The 16,661-nt window shown below is 40.8% G+C and overlaps 1 protein-coding gene across 2 annotated transcripts in view; it reads left to right on the plus strand.

Moving 5' to 3' along the window:
- Window positions 1–2,050: 2,050 nt before the first annotated feature.
- Window positions 2,051–16,661, plus strand: part of PHYHIP (phytanoyl-CoA 2-hydroxylase interacting protein) — a 47,451-nt gene continuing 32,840 nt past the window's right edge. The window contains exon 1 of one of the 2 annotated variants that reach the window (XM_089658702.1): window positions 2,051–2,187. The gene's annotated coding sequence lies outside the window, so the exon portion shown is untranslated. Of the gene's footprint in view, window positions 2,188–3,763; window positions 3,867–16,661 lie in introns of those variants that run through there. The other variant, XM_089658703.1, reaches the window with a different exon arrangement.

Here is a 16,661-nt window from a genome sequence, read left to right on the forward strand (position 1 = left end):
AGAGAAGTAAGGATCAAACAGCGTTTGTACACAATATATAGGATTAACTCCTTAGATTCCACAGTGAGTATAACAAGCATGCTTTACTGCATATACAGACTTATTTTACTGTTGTGGGTTTAGTAATACTTTAAGCTTTGACAAAAATGGTATCTGATTAGTTTCTATGCAGAGCTGCATTAGATTTTGCACTCTCCAGTTTTAGTAAATCAACCCCTTACAGTCATTTGAGGAAGCATTTACACCTCAGGGTATCAAAGTACAAACAAGTAAGGAAATCTGGGGTGGTCCAAGACCAAGAACTGGAGGTCACAGGGAGTACCTATGAAGGACAGTAGAGGGAAAGAGATTTAAGGATCGAGGAAGGGGGGGTTGACAGGTGGGGATACTAAACAGGAAAGAGATAAGGTACATGGGGAAGGAAAGTGGGAAGCTGAAATTGCATCTCATGTAGGGCCAGCATTCAACCATATTCGGGGTCTTAGTTCCTACCCGGGCCATCCAGATCCCCCCCCCCAACCTGAGCTAGGCTCTGTAGATCTTCTATGTAGTATAGGTACATTGAGAGAGAACTGGGTGACATCACTGAGCAGAATTTGAGGTTACACATCTTGTTAAGAACAACATTAGGCTTTTATATACTGAGATTGTTTTATAATACTGTATATCCAGCAGGCACAAGTTTAATTATATTTGTTCAATCTGTCTTGGGCGATACGAATGAACTCCTCCATTGCTGCCACTTTGCCCCATTGTATGAGCTACATTGAGCATACACAAGGCTAGGGTTATTGGGGTAATGGTTGGTGGTATAGTAGGTATCTGTAATCTGATGTAGCTAGACATTATCTTACTCAGAGACCCAGTACTCACTATACCACACCACTAAAAAATCTCGGTGTTTTGGCTTCTGGCCTATACAGAGCTAACTCTTTAAGTCTCTTTAACACAAGGTGATTGTGAGGTGATTGTACATAACCCAGAACCAGGGGCGGACTGACAACTCATGGGGCCCCCGGGCAATAGGGGATGATGGGACCCCTGTGTCCTTGCCCAAACTCAAAAAAGCCTATGAAAAAGGTACCAGGGGTGTCTCATGGGGCCCCCTACTGACCCCCTACTGACCCCGGGCCCTCGGGCAGTGCCCGAGTTTCCAAATGGTCAGTCCGCCCCTGCCCAGGACACTTCAATTTCCTAGTCTGCACTTGCTAGAGGTCTTCTTTTAAATTACAGAGATGGCCAGGATTCCACTTTATCTTTAGCTGTTCTTCCCACTCAGTGGCAAGCTTTGTCAGTGGATTCTCAGCAGCTGAGGTGCTAATGAAAAGGACTCAGGCTCATTACAGGACTCAATGGGGGACAATTAAATCATCACTTAACCAAGTGCAGCATATGTACTATAATATAGTTAAATCTCTCATCATTTGCTGCCTTGGTGGAGATGATTGAAGTTTTGTGACCGGTCATGGCAGAAGGATTTTTTTTTTTGGGGCACATTTCTGGTAACTGACAATGGCCCCAGTGTAGATTACAGCTGGCATCCTATTATTGGCAACATTACCGAGATTAATTATTCCCTTTGAAACTGGAGAAATTCCAGTGCCGCGTGTTAGCATCTGATGGTGTATCTGTTATTTACATTAACTCCGAAGCTGCCGATGCCATTTTCCCCCTCCTAATAACAGGCTTTTGCAATGTGCGACTTGCGTCAGAATGGAATGTAACCTCTTTGTTGCTGGATCCTACTGTTAACCATTGCTCTTCGACCATTTACTGCCTGTATTTATTTCTTCAAACCTTTCCCTGGCGTATTCAATAAAGCAAAAAACAAGGTGTAAGATGCAGTAACCCATAGCAACCAGTTACCTATTATCTTTTACCGTTCGTGACTGCTCGAAACGCATGAAAGGTAAAATCTGATTAGTTGCCATGGGTTACTAAACTGTGCAAATCACTATTTTTATTTTCAGTATCTCAGCCTGTGATCTCTCTCTCTCTCACCTCCTTCTCTCCCTCTCTGTCTCTGTCTCCCTCCCTGCTTTGCTGTTACCCTCCTACTCACTATTTTTCCTCTCTCTCTCTCTCTCTCTCTCTCCCTCTCAATCTCCCTCTCCCCTTTCTTTCCTTCTCTCATCTCATTCCTTCACTCTCTCATTCTTCAGTAAGGTACCACAGCCTCCCTCCAAGGTATGTTATATATCCACCTGCCAATATGACGGTACCCTGATGTCTCCTGTCATTTGTCTTTTTCTGTATAAGAGATGGAATTGGGATCTCTGCAGGTTTTGCAGTGCCAGGTGACGTTCCCTGTGATTTGTGACGTTTTTGCGATGGCTTGGTCTGAACTTTTCTCCATTGTTTTGAAAGGTTTGTGCAATTATCTGTAGGCAGTAAGGCTTTCTGCACAACCATAGAAAGGTATTGAAATGTACCTTTTGCAAATATACAGAAGCTGATAAAGAACTGAAATGGGGCTCATTTGTTAAAAATGGATCAAGGGGAATAGAAGGTGGGTGTCCAAAGCAATGAGGGAGATACTTTTTGTGATTCCAAGGGGCACTAGAAAAATGACCAATGGAATCTAATTAGTTGCTCTGGGCAATACATCAGTTTGACTGTTACTACTTATTTGATAAACGATCACAAAGGGTGCTGGCCTGTAAGTCATCTGACTATGGTTGATTAAAATGTTATTGGTCGCTATGGGTTACTGCGTTTTGCTCATCATCATTATATTGCCTTACCGAATAGGCCTATATGTTTTATAAATAGGACTGATGTTTAAAATCTAGAGCCTGGTAACTGTAGTAATGGTGTGGCAGCCATTCAAATGCCAAATTTTACTTGGCCAGAGCAGAATGGAGAATTAAATATGAAACCTAATTGGTTGCTATGGACAACACATTTTTTCTTCTCTCATTTTTCACACTTTCCCTCTTAGTACATGGATGCATGCCCAAAACATGGCACTGTGTTTTTGTTCTGTTGCAGAGAGTTGGCGCCAGTGTAACATAATGTATTGCGTGTACTTTTCATATGTGAGCTGGGAGAAATCTATATTTGGCAGTATAAGCAATGCTCTGCAGGGGTGGCATAAGTCTGTCCTTTTGGATGCCTTTGAACTGTTATGCAAGATAACTGCTTTGGCAATGCTCTGCAAAGCATGTGATGCTCTGCATGCCTTATGACGCAATGCCAAGTGAGGTTTCTGGAAACGCTTGAAATCTGATGAACGTAGCAACGTGTTTTGCATTGCATAGTTAACCTGCCAGCAAGGAACTACAGGTCACAGCATGCTGGAACTTGTAGTTTCTCACCAGCTGTAGCTGGTTGCTGCTGTTGGGTTTTCTAGTACAGGTCCATAGAGATGATTGGCTTTGATTTAATCCATCTCTCTGGCATGAGGCCCTCCTATCCCTCTTGTATTGAGCTGTATTGTTGCTGTATTGTCTCCCGTTATATTGTAAAGCGCTGAGCAAACTGTTGGCACTATATAAATCCTGTATAATAATAATAAAGCAATTTGCAATCGTTAGGATGGTGTTAGAGGGACACAATTGTGGAATGCAGGGTAATGGCAGGGGAATCAGAGTCTGAAGAGGCAGTACAGGTGGATAAATGTTTTTGGACTGATGGGGGGGGGGGGGGGCACTGAAAAAGTAAGGACCGCGAAACAGGATCTTGTCAGCTACGAGTGTTTTACACATGTGGGTGGCTTGTAAGCAGAGATAGAGAGAGACTAATGTATGGTATCCTCCCACAGACTGTACAGCTATCAGAGAGCTGGAGAGAGAAAAAGTGAATAGCAGCAGTCATTTGTCAGAGCCAGCACAGATATTGAGTGAGCTGCAATAACTGGGAGATAGGTAATGCTATATTATCCTGATGGGAGAGTCTGTTTTACCTTTTAGACATCCCATGTCATATCCACCTTCTCCGACATTGTCTGGTAGTCACATCTGTACTGCAACATCTGTGATTCTTTTGAGAATTTATTTCTATTTTTATACATACTTGTATTATATTTTCACTGCATTTACTGACGTGTCTGAATTGCCTGTGGTGGTTCTCACCTACAAAGTGTCATCAAACTCATGATGGAAAATACCAGTCGAAGAATGAAATTCAGAATCTGATTTGCTGCTGTTCAACAACACAGACTCTTTTTATTAAAGACACTCTGATAGGGTAGGCGCACAGGGGTTAGTTTATAAAAAGTGGAAGTAAAGTAACTGTGTTCCCATTAGCAACCAATTTACAGCTGTCATTCTTCCAGATTATTACAGGCTCGAAAATGAGAGCTTAGTGCTGCTGGTTGCCATGGAAAACACTTTTTTCATTCCTTAAATTTGTATGCAAAACAAATTTAAAGGAAAAATAGATACCTCAAAAATGTATAAGGAAAGAGTGTTATATGTAACTGCAATTTAAGATACAATACATTTACACAATATCCTATTATTTTGGTATTTAGTTGTGCATTATTTTTCTGTTTCATTCATCACAGTCTCTCTGGGTTTGATTTACTAAAAGTAAATAGACTGTGCACTTTGCAAATGCAGTTGCACTCCTTTCCCCCAAAGCTTGGTGAATGTGGTGAAGCTCTGCTAATTTCCATCATCCAATCTTGTGCAAGGAAAAATGCTGTTTTGTTTATTTTTTGTTTTCTTGCACCTGGTTGGATATTCTTTGCAAAGTGAAGCTTCACAACAATCACTAAGCTCTGGGGGAAATGGTTACAACTGCACTTGCAAAGTGTCTTTTTGCCTTTAGTAAATCTACCCCTCTGTCTCTATCTATCTCATTCAGGTCTAATGTATGATTGGCAAAAATGTATCCCTAAAATTTTTTACAATGCCTTTAGCAGCCCAGTAGAATGCATTCAGTAATGTTCTTAATCTTTAACCACTAATAAAAAAGAAAATTGGTCAAATGTTTATTTTAATGTTCTAGAAAGATAGAAATTTGGTCTGGTGGAAAACAGAACAAACAGAAAATCTCTGCACTGCGATAGCAACATATGGATCCCAATTTATTGAAGCAAACAATCACTGTGAAGTCCCCATCTTTGGGACCTTCACCCGAAAGGGCTTACTCATATTGATCATCTGTTATGAGCATCCGATAAATTGACATAAAGAATCCCAATATGTACAGTGCCTTGAAAAAGTATTCATACCCCTTGACATTTTCCACATGTCATGTTAAAACCAAAAATAATGTATTTTATTGGGATTTTATGTGATAGACCAACACAACGTGGCACATAATTGTGAAGTGGAAGGAAAATGATAAATGGTTTTAAAATTTTTTACAAATATTTGAAAAGTGTGGCGTGCATTTGTATTTAGCCCCCCTGAGTCAATACTTTGTAGGACCACTTTTCACTGCAATTACAGCTGCAAGTCTTTTTGGTTATGTCTCTACCAGCCTCGTACATCTAGAGAGTAATACATCTAGAGAGTAATATATGTGCCCATTCTTCTTTGCAAAATAGCTCAAGCTCAGTCAGATTGGATGGAGAGCATCTGTGAACAGTAATTTTCAAGTCTTCCTACAGATTCTCAATTGGATTTAGGTCTGAACTTTGACTGAGCCATTCTAACACATCAATATGCTTTGATCTAAACCATTCCATTGTAGCTCTGGCTGTGTGTTTTATGTTGTTGTCCTTCTGGAAGGTAAACCTCTACCCCAGTCTCAAGTCTTTTTCAGACTCTAAGAGGTTTTCTTTTAAGATTGTCTTGTGTTTGGCTCCATCCATCTTCCCATCATCTCTGACCAGCTTCCCTGTCCCTGCTGAAGAAAAGCATCCCCACAACATGATGCTGCCACATGTTTCACAGTGGGGATGGTGTGTTCAGGGTGATGTGCAGTGTTAGTTTTCTGACACACATAGCGTTTTGCTTTTAGGACAAAAATTTCAATTTTGGTCCCATCTGACCAGAGCACCTTCTTCCACATGTTTGCTGTGTTCCCCACATGGCTTCTCACAAACTCCAAATGGGACTTTTTGTGGCTTTCTTTCAACAATGGCTTTTTTCTTGCCATTCTTCCATAAAGGTCAGATTTGTGGAGTGCACGACTAATAGTTGTCCTGTGGACAGATATTCCCACCTGAGGTGTGGATCTCTCCAGCTCCTCCAAAGTTACCATGGGCCTCTTGTCTGCTTCTCTGATTAATGCTCTCCTTGCCAGGCTTGTCAGTTTATGTGGACAGCCAAGTCTTTGTAGGTTTGAAGTTGTGCCATACTCTTTCCATTTTCAGATGATGGATTGAACAGTGCTCTGTGAGATCTTTAAAGCTTGGGATATTTTGTTATAACATAACCCTGCTTTAAACGTCTTCTCCACGATGTTATCCCTGACCTGTCTGGTGTGTTCCTTGGCCTTCATGATGCTGTTTGTTCACTAATGTTCTCTAACAAACCTCTGAGGGCTTTCCAGAACAGCTGTATTTATACTGAGACTAACCCCTTGATGCCGACGTAACACAAATATGCAGCCTCACAGCACTGGGCTTTTTTCCGTGGGGCCGCCTATTTGCGTACTTGTCTTAGTGCTTGGAGCGCGCCGCACGGGGTGCTCCCAGCACAAAGACTGCAGTGTCACTAAGAGCACCGGGTCCCATTCTAACGATCGGAACCCGGGACTCCCGATTCCAGGTCACATGATCACTGTGATAGCCTCTGATTGGCTATAACAGTGATCAGGCACTGTACAGCCTGGCCCCTTTGTTTTTTTTTCTCTCTCTCTGTGAATGGAGGAGAGAGATACATTGTATCTCTTTAACTCCTGGCATAGAGGGGGAAAAAATGTTTGTAAAAAAAAAAAAAAAAAAGATAAATATTAAAAAATAAAAGAATAAAGAAAAAATACTTAGATCAAGGTTTGATCTAGTTCAGTGCTAGGGTTAGTGTTTGGGTCAGGGTCAAAGGTCAGGGTCAAAAGGTCAGAGTCATAGGTCAGGATTTAAAAAAAAATTGGTATCAGTGTCAGTTAGTATCAGTGTGTTTTAGGTAACAAAAGACAAAAACAAAATGCACACTATTGTTTCTGGGCTGTACTATGGGTACAAACAACAAATAACATACACATATATCGGATTTTTTTACTATTATGGGCCAGTTTTACTTTGATAATAAAAATAAAATCAGGTGATATCCATTACCATTTACCACCAAATGAAAGCCCAATTTGTCCTGAAGAAAACAAGGTATAATTCACCTGGATGTACAAAGTAGTTGTGATGATATATATGGTTTTACTAACACATGTCAACGTTGCAAAATTGTGCTTAGGCATTAAGATTTGTTTTACCCTTAGGCGTGACGGGGTTAAGTTACATACAGGTGGACTCTATTTACTAATTAGATGACTTACGAAGGCAAATGATTCAACTAGATTTTAGTTAGGGGTATCAGAGTAAAGGGGGCTGAATACAAATGCACGCCACACTTTTCAGATACTTATTTATAAAAAATGTTGTAAACCATTTATCATTTTCCTTCCACTTCCCAATTATGTGCCACTTTGTGTTGGTCTATCACATAAAATCCCAAAAAAATACATGTACGTATTTGGTTGTAACATGACAAAATGTACAAAAATTTCAAGGAGTATGGATACTTTTTCAAGGCACTGTTTATAATAACAATATACTTATGGTAAATCATCCAGAACACATATTCTCCACAGGAAAAAAAATTGTTTTAAACAGTGTCATAAAATACAAAGCACAAAATGCTGAATGTTAAACAGCATATAGTGATCAGTCTCTTCTCCTATGGTTAAAACATATGTGCCTCCTCAGTGCTCACAGAACTCTCACCTTCAATCAAATAAAATCTCACCTGTATGTAATCATCCACCAAGAAATCTCCAATTCTTGGACACTCCAAAGCCTCCTACCCACTAGGGACTCTCCTGCTGTAATTCCCAGTGGCTCCAATAATATCTGGTGTATGGTCCTTTTAAGACTCTGGACCACTCATGCGGTCAAACTTATGTTGGAAAAAAATATATAAAGGCCTCTCATAGTGTACTACATTAATGTATGCCAATTTATTATTGGTATGCTATGAATAAGGCTTTGTGGAACCGAAATGCGTCATTTATGGATCCAGCATGTGGATTGTTGTTCTTTGAAAAAATAAATGGGACAGGGATCCTTTGGTGCCAACACTCAGCCAACCACAAGCCATCTTACATATACACTGGATTCTAGTGGATAATGGGGTATTTTTTTTAACAATCTTCAGCGTGCTGATAAATTATTGCCTAATGTTATGCAGAGCAAAACAGCAGGTTCATTTAAATGTCTACGCCAAGACTGGGTCAAGGGGTAGAAATAAAATACCAGGGTGGTTCAACAGGAAAAGGGCGTGAAAAGGACAGGACCTGCAACTCATGCTGCTGATATAGTTTACAGCTCATGGCAGGGGGGCCTACTTTGGTCTTTTTGCTTTGGGTGATAAAGGACCTTGTCCTGATGCTGGTTTACACCCTTTGCCCCACATATACTCATGTTTTCAATTGCTCACCCAACATTTGGACACAAAGAGGAATACCCAGTGCTTCTGAGTATGGGGGAATATTTCACTCTCTCACCTTTCTCCTTTGATGCAGCGCTGGGTGCCTGAACAGAGAATTGCTTGGCCGCACTGCTGTCATGTGGATGCTGGGGGACAGTCCTTAGCCCTGTGTAAGCTGCAGCCACACTGAGTTTCAGAGGCATTCTTCTTTTCTCTTCTTCAGGCAAAGCTGTGAGGATTGTTTTGCTGTATGTATGTGAGGACTGTATGCTCAAAGACACAAAACAGAACAGGTACTCCTCATAGTGTAATAACTTTTATTAAATGAAAAAAATCAGCTAAACCGCAGTCACATATATCATAAGGGCTATAACCCTCATACAGTATTGAGACAAGGATAAACGAAGATGACTCAATCGATCCCTGAAGTCACAGGATGCATGATGCACTGCGTCGGACAGAAGAGTGCTGACATCATTTCCGGTGCAGGGATGATCACCGCCATCTTTGTTTATCCTTGTCTCAATGCTGTATGAGGGTTATAGCCCTTATGATATATGTGAGTGCAGTTTAGCTGATTTTTTTCATTTAATAAAAGTTATTACACTATGAGGAGTACCTGTTCTGTGTTGTGTCTTTGAGCATACCACCCATCTCTGTGGAAGCGGATTTCCCATTGGCCCATTGACCTTGATACGCAGAGGGAATATGGAGTTCCATCTTGGCGCAGTTCAACCTGTAATCTATAGGTCAATATGTGGAGGTGAGCGTGCCTGCCTGGTGGAGGTGGATTCAGCTGTACACCAGTGGAAAGATTGATGATCACTTATACTTTGGATTTATCACCGTGTGGGATTTATTTATTTTACTGTGGAATGTCACCTCATCCTTTTGCCACATATTGTATTAATAATATATTGTTTGAGTTTTACACTGTATTCTACTATTCATTACTTGGCCCACACTAGGTGGTCGGCCGGGTGTATGTTTATTTATTGGATGTTTATGTATTTGCACTTTTTTTTACTTCTTTTGCACTTAAATATTAAGATTTGCTTGTGCTGTGTATATTCTTTATGTTATTTACTTCTTGTACTAAGGCTCAGTCGGGTGTTTATTGCGTTTCACTGCTTAATTTAAGCTTTGGTTATGCACTTTGTGTAGTATGTATAGATTTTTAGCATAAGGGTTTATTTGTTAGTGTATTGCGCAGCACTTATTAACTGCTGCTGAGTACTCATCTGCCTGGATACAGATCCTCTGTATGTGGCTCAATACAAGTCAATGTGCACTTTGGTGTGACCAGCAATGAAGGAATTTCAACAGGTTGTAAATACTGAAGCAGGCCATAGCCCTGGAACTAAGGTTAATAAGTTGATAAAAAGGTGCAACTGTTCTTTAAACATCACCTCTTCCCCTTCTTAGAAAGTTGGGAAGCCTGACATAAAGAATTGCTCTGCACCATCGTTTTGTTCCTCTTTTCCCCATAGGAAATTATAATAGAGAAAGAAGCAGGATTCTTGTTTGCAGGTTTCCAAAGGCTTTTTTTTTTATAATGAAATGACACAGGTGACTCATATAAAATTGCAGAGAAGTTGTGCAATGTTGTCTCCATTTCCTACCCTGTACTAGAAACTTAAATGCAATCTAATTTTATTTTGTGCCAGTTATATTTATGTAGCACAATGCATTTAGCTGTAGTTATCTGAAAGACTTACAGTATTAACAATTTCCTTATGATCATAGCATCCAGTTAGAATTATTGTTTCATTTCCAACTATGGACTATAGAAGTTGGAATATGATTAGTTACTACAAAAAAAAAGTTATTGTATAGTTTTCAGTGTTAGTGTACATTTATTAAACTCAGTCTTTTTTGGACTTTTTATTGATTTTTTTTTTTTTTTGCAATAAATGAAGAAAAACAACAACAAAAAAGTATATAACAAAAATCGATTGTCAGCTCTCACAAAATCTATTTTCATCATTATACCCTCCATTTACCAAAGTAAGACAAAGAAGAAAAAAGGAGGGAAATAAAAAATAAATAAATGGGAGAGCATTGGTTCCCCGCATCATGGGAATCATGAATCCATTAAAATAATATCCCTCCGAAGATATCTCCAGTACATCAAAACAAAAAGAAAAAACACATTCAGATCAAAGTCAAGGGATACCATTTACACTATATTGCCAAAAGTATTGGGATACCTGCCTTTATATGCACATGAACTTTAATGGCATCCCAGTCTTAGTCCGTAGGGTCCAATATTGAGTTGGCCCACCCCCAATTAAGTTCCTCCACCCCAAACTTGCTCATCCATGCCTTTATGGACCTTGCTTTGTGCACTGGTGCGCAGTCATGTTGGAACAGGAAGGGGCTATTCCCAAACTGTTCCCACAAAGTTGGGAGCATGAAATTGTCCAAAATGTCTTGGTATGCTGACGCCTTAAGAGTTCTCTTCACTGGAACTAAGGGGCCAAGCCGAACCCCTGAAAACAACCCCACCCAATAATCTTCCCTCCACCAAACTTTACATTTGGCACAATGCAGTCAGGCAAGTACCGTTCTCCTGGCAACTGCCAAACCCAGACATGTCCATCGGACTGCCAAACACATCTCCACTGCACTAGAGTCCAGTGGTGGCATGCTTTACACCTCTGCATCCAATGCTTTGCATTGCACTTGGTGATGTAAGGCTTGGATGCAGCTGCTCGGCCAAGGAAACCCAATCCATAAAGCTCTCTATGCACTGTTGTTGTGCTAATCTGAAGGTCACACAAAGTGTGGAGGTCTTTAGCTATTGACTCTGTAGGTAGTTGGCGACCTCTGCGCACTGTGTGCTTCAGCATGCACTGACCCTGCTCTGTCATTTTACATGTTGCTGTTATTCACAGTTGCTTCTACTTTGTTATAATACCACTAACAGTTGATCGTTGAATATTTAGTAGCAAGGAAATTTCACGGATCGACTTATTGCACAGGTGGCAAGCCATCACAATACCAAGCTTGAATTCACTGAGCTCCTGAGAGCGACGCATTCTTTCACAAATGTTTGCAGAAGCAGTCTGCATGCCTAGGTGCTTGATTTTATACACCTGTGGCCATGGAGGTGATTGGAACACCTGAATCCAGTAATTTGGAGGGGTGTCCCAATACTTTTGGCAATATAGTGTACTTGTAAATACTTTATGTTTTTTTTAAATTTTATTCTTCAAGGATTCCAAATCCTGGAATCTCTATGGTGCGTTAGCTCCTCTAATAAGCATACTCCTAAAGTGGAACTGTCATTACACAGAAAAACCTGTTGCTCTCATCTATAAGGGCCCTTTCACTCCTGCTCTATTTTCTTTTTACTGAAACGTCTGCTACCCTGCAGTGTGCTGTAGTACAGACACGCTCTCTAGAATGTTCCAGTGACATTCAGTACGGTTATATTGTAGCTTACTAATTCTTAGATGTGATGGCTGCATTAGTTTCCCGTTTCAGGCTTTCTTTCTTCTATTTTCACCTGGTGATCTGGCCAGTAGGTCTGTGATTTTTCAGAAGCTCAGGCTGTCCATCATAATGTATCCGTTTACATGGATAAGACAGACCAGGGTTGATTAAAATTATCAACTTTTATTCATCCAATTAAAATCCTTATTCCAAGAGGAAAAAACTGTTTGCTGTAACAGATTATAGAGTGTAAGTCCACCCCCCAGACTGACAATGCTGCAGTCTGCTGTACCTCCTGTGCTCATTCCTCCAGAGTTGTGTCTCACTAATACAGGAGGTGTGTTACTGGCCAGACCACCATTTGAAAACAGAGGGAAGAAAGCCAAAGAAAAGAAAACAGATGCAGCCACCACATCTCATGACGCAATATGTTACGATTTTGATTTTGTGTTTAACACTACTTTAAAAAAAAAAGAGTGGTGCTACATAAGAATCAGACCAGATACTGAGAATTACAACTAATATAAAGCAAACATGAAATGGTACTCTGTCCTGTTTACATGCAAGGAACAAAACAGAGAATTATATGTATAACAAACGACGTGGTGCAATGCAAAGTCCATATGTAAATGTTGCCAAAACAGCAAAACACATATTAACGGCATTTTACATATATGTACACATCAGAACTGTCTAGCAAAAAGGACACTTGGCACCTTTTCATGCAAGTCTAGCACTACCCTCGCAAGGGCCACTTGATTTGATTGGGTCCCCCTAAGCTCTGCGCGGCCAGGCAACTCGCATTTTACATACTTGTGCTCTCAGAGTCAGGAAAACAGCTGGTTTTTAGTTGTATTTATTAAGGGCTTAACAACTTGAATGGGGTCTAGGGGTATATGGGATGCCCAAGGAACTGTAGAACTTGAGGACAAACTTCTCAGCAACTATGTACAAAAAGGGTGGACTGGCAAAATAAAGCAAATATAGCACTGTCCCTTTTTTCGGTGTACGTCCTCAGACCCTGGATGAATCCTCGTCTTCATCCAGCTGGGCTGAGGGTATCCCTGAGCAAAGAGGTCCCAAGAGCTTGCAATCAAGCAGTCCCAGGTAAAGACTAGTTGGGTATTGCACCTGACCGCCCTCTCCCCTTATCCGGCCCAGGGGGTGTAGGAGTACACACACTGTCCTGTCCTGTCAGCGTGGTGGATTGGTAGCTGCTTTAAGGCCTTCTGCTGGGCTGACTCCTTCCCTGCTGCTCAGGTTGTCCTTCCAAGGAGACATGGAGGCACTAAAGATCCTCCCGTCCAGCATCCTGCCTGTAGGTAGGCTCCCCTCCCTGGGGCCCCTTCCTAGGCTCTACACTCCATCCTTCCTCTCAGTCCACCTTCCACTGAACTCTCCACTCTCCCCATGCTCTGTCATATTTGAGGGTTGTCCTGGTCACCATGCCCAGCCTTCTGCCAGGAGATTGGCCAAGGTCCCTCAGACATGCATATCTCGGCTTCTTCCCCTCCTTCTCCCCATTCCATAAAGTTCTCAAGTTTCTAGAAAGGTGGGAGGGCTCCAGAAGCCCTGACCTGTAGAACCTCTCACCTTGTCCCGAGTGAACGCCTGCCTCACTCCCAGGCTGACTAATCCCAGGCTGCTACTCAGCATCTAAAAAAAAAAGAAAACAAGTGTATATCAAGAAAACACAAAATGTAGGACTTTACTGGCATTTAAGGGTAACCCACACATTTTTGTATAAAAGTACACATTTTTTCATTACATCAGAACAACATTAACATTTCTGTAATTGAAAATAAAATTGCTCAATATAAATTCCAATGCTTCCTACTGCTGACTCACTCTACCACATAATAACAATACATATCTCAAAACATTGATAGTGTGGTATCTATAGCAATCATCGTGATGGTGAGTCCTCATGAGTCAACGCGTTTCTCTTATGCTTCCTCAGGATGCATGAGATTACAGCAGAGGTTACTATATTAAAGAACAAGAAAGTGTTTGATATAAATGGCAAATAGCACTCAGATTAAAAAATAATATATCAACATATATAGAATTATAGCTCCACCTTAAATGAGCATGTATCCACAACATGAATAGTCCTCTTGGGAGGGCACTGGAGCACATACAGTAATTGGAAACCTGGTCAATTGCAGTAAATCTTGCTCTATGACAGATATATACATCTGACCATGCCATATAACCATAATGAGTCATGCTATCCAATATAGCAACACCATCAACTGTACTTGCCCACTTGTTCAAAACTGGATATATACTGCTGGAAATAATAGTTGGCATGCAAGTCTGCACCGCTGTTGAGTAAGATAAGGTCCCTTTAAAAAGAAAAATATATGGGATTGGTAAGATGCTACATATGAAGCCAAATAAACTAAACAAATTACTATCAGGGGCCAAACTTTTCTGACAACATACCTCTTATGATATATATATAAATTTCCAGTAGTTGGACACATCTTGGAAAAGGACAGAGCATCGTAGCCCTCCATCCACCTGGCCTTCAAAGTGTTAGGGAATATCATAGATGTTAGCTGTTAAGAGCAAGAGTGAACAATTCAGGCCCCTATATAGACATGTTTGAAGCCCTTCAGGTAAAATATCTGCGCATTCCTTCTTTTTGCATTTACTAAAAGCACATAAAAAGATGAATAATCCCCCCGGAAGACAGATGATCTCAGGCATAGGTTCAGAAACTGAACTAGCAAGTCAATTAATAGACGAATATTTACAACCCCATGTTAGGAGTTTACCCTCGTATAGACAGGACACGCCAAACCTATTACGAACACTCAATGAGATTGTAGAACCATTAGATTATATATTAGTGGCCATAGACATTGAGGCACTATATTATTCCATACTGCATGACACTGGTTTATGTGTCATACGGGCGTTCCTTTCAGAAAGAGACCAAGCTTCCAGACCGTTTAACAAGTTTATTGTGGCTCTTCTCTCTCATATACTTACCAGCAATGTCTTTACATTCAATGGTTCCCACCTTCTTCAGGTGCAGGGAATTGCTATGGGCACTTATTGTGGCCCTACATATGCCGTCCTGTATCTTGGGGGGGCGGGACGAGATTTATTTTCAGATGAGGCTTTGACAGGGTACCTTTCCAGTATTTTATGCTGGTATAGGTATATTGATGATGTGTTGATGCTTTAGTTGGGTAGTACCGGTGTGCTTTGTAAATTTATTGACATCATTAATTGCAATAGATAAAACTTATAATTTACCTTCTCCTATAATCACAAAACCATATCTTTTTTGGACATTCAGTTGACTATTCAAGAAGATGGCCATATAGGCACTTACCTATTTCGTAAGTCTACTGCAGGCAACACTATACTGCACGCCAGAAGTGCATGCTTACTCTCTGGTATGCAGTATTCCATATAATCAATATTTATGGCTATGCCGGAATTGTTCCAATGAGTTGATATTTAAAATGGAAGCAGATGCCTTACATCAACGTCTTTTACAATGAGGTTACACCTCAACTTGCTTGAAGAAGGCCTTTAACTGAGCCATTACTAAATGTAGACATGAGTTACTTTTTTCGAAGCCAAAACCAACGGACAGTAGTTCAGTAAGATTAATTACGACCTACTCCAATCAACATCATTTAATTAACCCTTTGTGCCAACGCCTCCTGGCCCTTTAAGGGTTTTCAGAAGTCGGGAGGTGGGGCGGGGTTTTAGGGTCATGTGACTGCCGTGTTTCACTGTCATGGTGGTCACATGATTGGGAAAGGTTCCGATCGCAAGAGGAGATCAGGACCTTTCCATGAGCACTGGACATGTGTGCTGGGAGCGCGCAGGGCATGCGCTCTCAGCACATATGTTTTTCTTAATTGCACACAAAGGTCCAGACACCGGGAGGCCGCACATTTGCGTGCGGCCGGCGCCAAGAAGTTAAGGACACCATATGTAAACAATGGCATTTATTTAATTTTACAGAAACAAATTAAAAACTATCCAGAGATTACCTACAGACGATCTCGATCTGTTCATGATCGGATAGTGAGGAGCCATTACATTAGACCAGGTCCTTCACATGGGGAAGAACCTGGCCTATTTTCCTGTGGATCTTGTAGTTATTGTCCATGGATATTGAAGGGTACTACCTTTTAATCTACACAATGGAAATCTACACAGGGTTAGACAACACATTGATTGCCAAACGAAGGGAGGAATCTACAGGTGAAACTTGAAAAATTAGAATATCGTGCAAAAGTTCATTTATTTCAGTAATGCAACTTAAAAGGTGAAACTAATATATGAGATAGACTCATTACATGCAAAGCAAGATAGTTCAAGACGTGATTTGTCATAATTGTGATGATTATGGCTTACAGCTCATGAAAACCCCAAATCCACAATCTCAGAAAATTAGAATATTACATGCAATCAATAAAACAAGGATTGTACCTCTGAAAAGTATAAGCATGCATATGTACTCGGTACTTGGTTTGGGCCCCTTTTGCAGCAATTACTGCCTCAATGCGGCGTGGCATAGAAGCTATCAGCCTGTGGCACTGCTGAGGTGTTATGGAAGACCAGGATGCTTCAATAGCGGCCTTCAGCTCTTTTGCATTGTTCAGTCTCATGTCTCTCATCTTTCTCTTGGCAATGCCCCATAGATTCTCTATGGGG

This window comes from Staurois parvus, unplaced genomic scaffold, assembly GCF_062004578.1.
Source record: "Staurois parvus isolate SC_StPar_1 unplaced genomic scaffold, SC_StPar_1.0 ptg001090l, whole genome shotgun sequence".
Taxonomy (NCBI): domain Eukaryota; kingdom Metazoa; phylum Chordata; class Amphibia; order Anura; family Ranidae; genus Staurois; species Staurois parvus.